The sequence below is a fragment of the Mytilus galloprovincialis genome, chromosome 7, assembly GCF_965363235.1.
Source record: "Mytilus galloprovincialis chromosome 7, xbMytGall1.hap1.1, whole genome shotgun sequence".
Classification (NCBI taxonomy): Eukaryota; Metazoa; Mollusca; class Bivalvia; order Mytilida; family Mytilidae; genus Mytilus; species Mytilus galloprovincialis.
The window spans coordinates 92,296,583-92,302,582 of NC_134844.1; the positions used below are offsets into that span (position 1 = coordinate 92,296,583).

The 6,000-nt window shown below is 31.1% G+C and overlaps 1 pseudogene; it reads right to left on the reverse strand.

The window, feature by feature from the left end:
• Positions 1-5,773, reverse strand: part of LOC143084317 (RUN domain-containing protein 1-like) — a 37,864-nt pseudogene extending 32,091 nt beyond the window's left edge.
• Between the last annotated feature and the right edge of the window lie 227 nt (positions 5,774-6,000).

Here is a 6,000-nt window from a genome sequence, read left to right on the forward strand (position 1 = left end):
GGTTGACAATTGCTTTTTATTTTTTTTAATGTCAAAATCGTAAAAAAAATCATGTGTTTACCGAAATTGTTTCCGGTATTATACACGCCCGAACCAGAAGTCCACCATTTTTACATGTGTTTGGTTGTAAAATAAACAGTCATGATACGTTTTTAGTTAATTTTGTTGCATTCTGTTATGAATTGTTGCATTTTAGCCATAATGTTGTTGATACTTGTGATGGAAATTCAGATGACAGAAATCTATGAATTTAATTATTTTAATTCACAATCCTCAAAATTTCGTTTGAAAATTTATTTTTCAGAAATGAAAAAAAAAGTTCTAGGGTCGGGGGGTTTTAACTAGGCCAGACTAGGGTTGGTCGGGTTACTGGAACCACACATTTATTTTTATTTGGCCTTATGTATACATGAAACCAGAAATAGACTCCAAAAATTCATTTATACTGGTGAACCAAATGTCAGCAAGAAAATTTGAAGTATTTTTCCACCCACCTTACTAGCAAGTGGTAACATCTATCTACAAATGTATTATTAATTAGATCAATAGAAATGTTAAAGAACTGTCTTTTCAAAACTATTCCACCCACATGGACATTATTGATCAAAATCCTTCATTGTATACCACAGTTTTCACTCTTTCTTTAAAACATTCATCAAATTCAATAATCAAACTTCAATGTGTGGGGCAGACTGTTATGGGTATACATGGTATATGAAGATACACAATTCAATAATCAAACTTCAATGTGTGGGGCAGACTTTTATGGGTATACATGGTATATGAAGATACACAATTCAATAATCAAACTTCAATGTGTAGGGCAGACTGTTATGGGTATACATGGTATATGAAGATACACAATTCAATAATCAAACTTCAATGTGTAGGGCAGACTGTTATGGGTATACATGGTATATGAAGATACACAATTCAATAATCAAACTTCAATGTGTAGGGCAGACTGTTATGGGTATACATGGTATATGAAGATACACAATTCAATAATCAAACTTCAATGTGTGGGGCAGACTGTTATGGGTATACATGGTATATGAAGATACACAAATCAATAATCAAACTTCAATGTGTAGGGCAGACTGTTATGGGTATACATGGTATATGAAGATACACAATTCAATAATCAAACTTCAATGTGTGGGGCAGACTGTTATGGGTATACATGGTATATGAAGATACACAAATCAATAATCAAACTTCAATGTGTAGGGCAGACTGTTATGGGTATACATGGTATATGAAGATACACAATTCAATAATCAAACTTCAATGTGTGGGGCAGACTGTTATGGGTATACATGGTATATGAAGATACACAAATCAATAATCAAACTTCAATGTGTGGGGCAGACTGTTATGGGTATACATAGTATATGAAGATACACAATTCAATAATCAAACTTCAATGTGTAGGGCAGACTGTTATGGGTATACATTGTATATGAAAATACACAATTCAATAATCAAACTTCAATGTGTAGGGCAGACTGTTATGGGTATACATGGTATATGAAGATACACAAATCAATTAAAAATAAAGATCCTGTATCCACATTTTTCTGACAAGGATCAGACAACATTCTATTCTACTTCTGTTTATAAATGAATTATTACACATTAATTTGGGCCTCCAAATTTTTTAAGATGACAAACCCAGAGGATCCCGAAAGGTCTTAAAAACAGAAAGTACTAGTACATGTATTTGTACTAGTTCACCACTTACAACTTAAAATCATTTTTTTTTTTCAATTTCATTTTTTTAAACTATAAACATGACATGCATGATAAATGGTTATAATCAAAGATATATTAGCATTAATCCAAGTATTAATCCAACAAAATGCATTTCAAAGCACGTTTGTCAATTTACTTTTAAATTAATTTCAATGAAGCTGTTTATATATTTCATGAAGTTTTAAATTGTCAAATTGTCAATCTCAATACATACACTTTTAAAACAGGTGCACTTCTAGATATAAAGTAAGTGACGTCTATCAAATGTCATAGCCTTGTACAATGTTGTAGGTGTTTTGTTCCAACAAAATAATCCAAGTTTTTCAAGTTTGTCAAAGTTTGGTTGAAACATGATAAACAACCACAAATATCAAATGATCAAAAAATGCAAAGGAATTGAATTGTACATGACGTATATACATATATATATATATAATATATATATATATGTCATGTATGTATTGAAATTTAATCTGATTCTTAAGATTAGTTGGGTATGAAGTAAAAACTTGAATCGAAAAGGTAAAATTATGCCACATACTTCCTTTTATAAAAATACCAAAAGGGGGAAGACTATAACCATGATAACTTCAGCGTGAATATAATTGACATTAAACATAAAAGTCAATGGAAGTTAAGGAAGTTTGCTTGTCATGTTTTGGAACTTTTGTCAGATTTTCAGAATCCTCTGGTTTTAACCATTTAAATGCCTTAACAAAAATTGCCCATTGACAAATTATATATATATACACATTATTTTCTTTTGTTACATCTTCTGACATCAGACTCGGACTTCTCTTGAACTGAATTTTACTGTGCGTATTGTTATGTGTTTACTTTTCTACATTGACTAGAGGTATAGGGGGAGGGTTGAATCTAATAAACATGTTTAACCCCGCCGGAATTTTGCACCTGTCCCAAGTCAGGAGCCTCTGGCCTTTGTTAGTCTTGTATGATTTTTAATTTTAGTTTCTTGTGTATAATTCTGAGTTTAGTATGACGTCTATCATCACTGTACTAGTATACATATTTTTAAGGGACCAGCTGAAGGACACATACAGGTGCGGGAGTTTCTCGCTACATTGACATGATTGAAGACCCATTGGTGGCCTTCGGCTGTTGTCTGCTCTATGGTCGGGTTGTTGTCGCTTTGACACATTTCCCATTTCCTTTCTCAATTTTATTTAGTTATTGGATGCAGTTATAGCTTAATATCCACATTATAAAAATGCTATGGTAACATGGGTAATTTATTCTGATTTATTGAAATTTCCATATTCAACAAAAGATAAATAAATATAAATTAAATAGGCTATGGCAATATGACTTAACTCTAAAAAAACAAAACAAAATTCTCACGGTAATATTAATGTATTTTCTTTTAAACTGATGGCTTAAGTTATCCTGGATAAACTTCTTTCTATTAAAATTATCATATTAGCATCAATAAACTTCAATGAACTGTAAATTATTATTTACATATATATATACATCACATAAGAAATAAATATGTTTTTAAATAGCTTTCATGCATGTTTTAAAATGATAATTTATCTTTACTTGAATGTAAACAGAAATAAACATTGACGTTCTTCAAGTTCTTTTATCCATAAATAAGTTATAACGAAAGTAACAAGAACAACAAGAATAAAGAAAATCTTTTTAGAAGCAAATTCTGTGTCAGTTATATATTAAGAGACACTGAAAAGTTCAATAACACACGAATGTTATAAGTTTAAAATCACTTTCCAAATTCAATGAAATTATTGAATAAAAAAAATAATTTACTAAACCAAATTACAATATACATGACATACACATATATATATATAAAGTATATCAGAAACCTCTAGACTTTGTTAATCTTGGGTCGTGTTTTTCAATTTTGGTTCATTTATATATGTTTCAGAGTTTAGTGTGGCGTCATATTCCTGACCTAGATAAAAGAAGATGTGGTATGAGTGCCAATGAGACAACTCTCCATCCAAGTCACAATTTTTAAAAGTAAACAATTATAGGTCAAAATATGGTCTTCGACATCGAGCCTTGCTCACACCGAACAGCATGCTACAATGTATAAAGGTCCCCAAAAATTACTAGTGTAAAACCATAAATGTACATACTTTATTGTTTAAGGGCTAGCTGAAACCCACCTCTGCATGGGTGCAGCATTTTCTTGCTGCATTGAAGACCCATTGGTGGCCATGGGTTGTTTTCTGCTGTTTGGTCGGGTTGTTCAATGTTGTCTCTTTGATATGTTCCCCATTTTCATGATTCTCAATTCTAATAACTTTTTTTTAATCATGTTAATAACAGATGTTCTAAGAAAAGTATAAAATAAAATTGAGATTAGAAATAAAGAATTCATGTGTCAAAGAGACAACAACCTCTACCAAGAACAGAACACAGCCCAATGCCACCAATGGGTCTTCAACACAGCGAGAAAATCCATCGACCTGAGGGGGCCTTAGCTGGCCCCTAGACACAAATATGTACTAGTTCAGAGAAAATGGACGTCACACTAAACTCCAAAACATATAACTGAACTAAAATTAAAAAACATACAGACTTGGGACAGGTGCAACAATTAATGTGGCAATGTTAAACATGTTTTGTGAGATCTCACCCCCCTCTACCTAATAAAGAATAAACAAACACACAGCAATACCCACAGTAAAACTCAGTTAAAAAGAAGTCAGAGACCAGTGTCAAAATAGGTAGCAAAATATACTAAGCAAAATGACATTGAAAATGATACATAAATTAACAAAAGAATTGCTACATGTACTAGCAGTTACTGACAAAGTGACATGCCAGCTCCAGACCTCAATTAAACTAATTGAAAGAGTATGTCTTCTTCATATGAAAGCACAATTCCTCCTGTTAGGGATTTAGTATCATACCATCATAAAAAATTTACGAGAAGATAACCTGTATCATGCCAACAACTGATTTGTTTATTTCTGCATGTTCTGATGCAGACCCTATGAGGCTATGGGTGAATCAATATTAATTCCAAAATATGCCATATTTACTGACATGACAACAGTATTGTAACTATATCCCTTCTGAATAAGTCTGTTTAATGGTTTTGTTAGCTTTTGAGGTGAATGACAACATTTTTGTGCTTTGTATAGAAAATTACCATAAAAGAGTGGATGTGAAATACCTGAAAGTATAACATGTATAATATGTATGCATGTTGATTTATATTTACGAATGATGTCCTTGTAGCTATGATAAAATTTAGTAAATGTTTTGACTAATTTGTGTTATCAAAAACCCTTGTGTAACAATTTTTCAGTAATGAAAACATGAAAAACATTTCTTTCGTTAAAATCAAATACATATGCATACACAAGCGAATATAACAAGTTGAGATATATATTAACACCATAAGATGGTGACAAGGGAATGTCACCATCTAAAAATGGATAATTAACAATAGGAAATTAAAATTATCTCTTTTATCATAAATTTTGGTATTAAGCTTCCCGTTTAAGATATTAAGTATTACATGCATGACATGTATTAAGATCCAAGAGTCGAGGAAAGGGCAGTGGTCATTGTTAGTCATGACTTTAGTATTAGCTTCATTTGAAGTCAGTTCAGCAGTACATGTTATGATGTATACATAGGTGTACATATGTATCCTTGTACATGTAAAAGAGGAAAGGGATTAATATAACATGTATAAGTTGCAAAACTTGTTTCCCAATCCACTATAAATAAATATGTTTAAACTAAATGTATGCATGTCAAACATGTCAAATGACCAAAATTGTCAACCATGTCAACAGACTCCTTAAAATGTTAAAATAATAATTTATTGTCCTTAAATTTTCTTTTCGACTTTTCTTTCTTTCATATTTGGCGATTAATTTAAAAACTATGTATAGCAGATAAAAATTTACCTGAAAAGCACATTACTGACCCCTTCCAATGCCACAGTCATGAAAAAAGTCAATTTACATAAACCATCCAATATTTACCAGCTTTTTACAAATTTACCTTGTCAACATCATACATGTTATGTTAAAGATACTATCGTCCCTTTTATTGACAAAAAATTCTATAAACGACAACACATTTATGTCAGAAAGCAAGCCTACCTGTATTGGACATTTAAATATGAAAATGAAATTGGACTATAAATAAATTTCATGTTTAAGATATTAAATGCATGAATGGTTTTTACATGTTTTAATAGTGATAAGTTTCCTGTACTTTGAAAATTGATGTTTT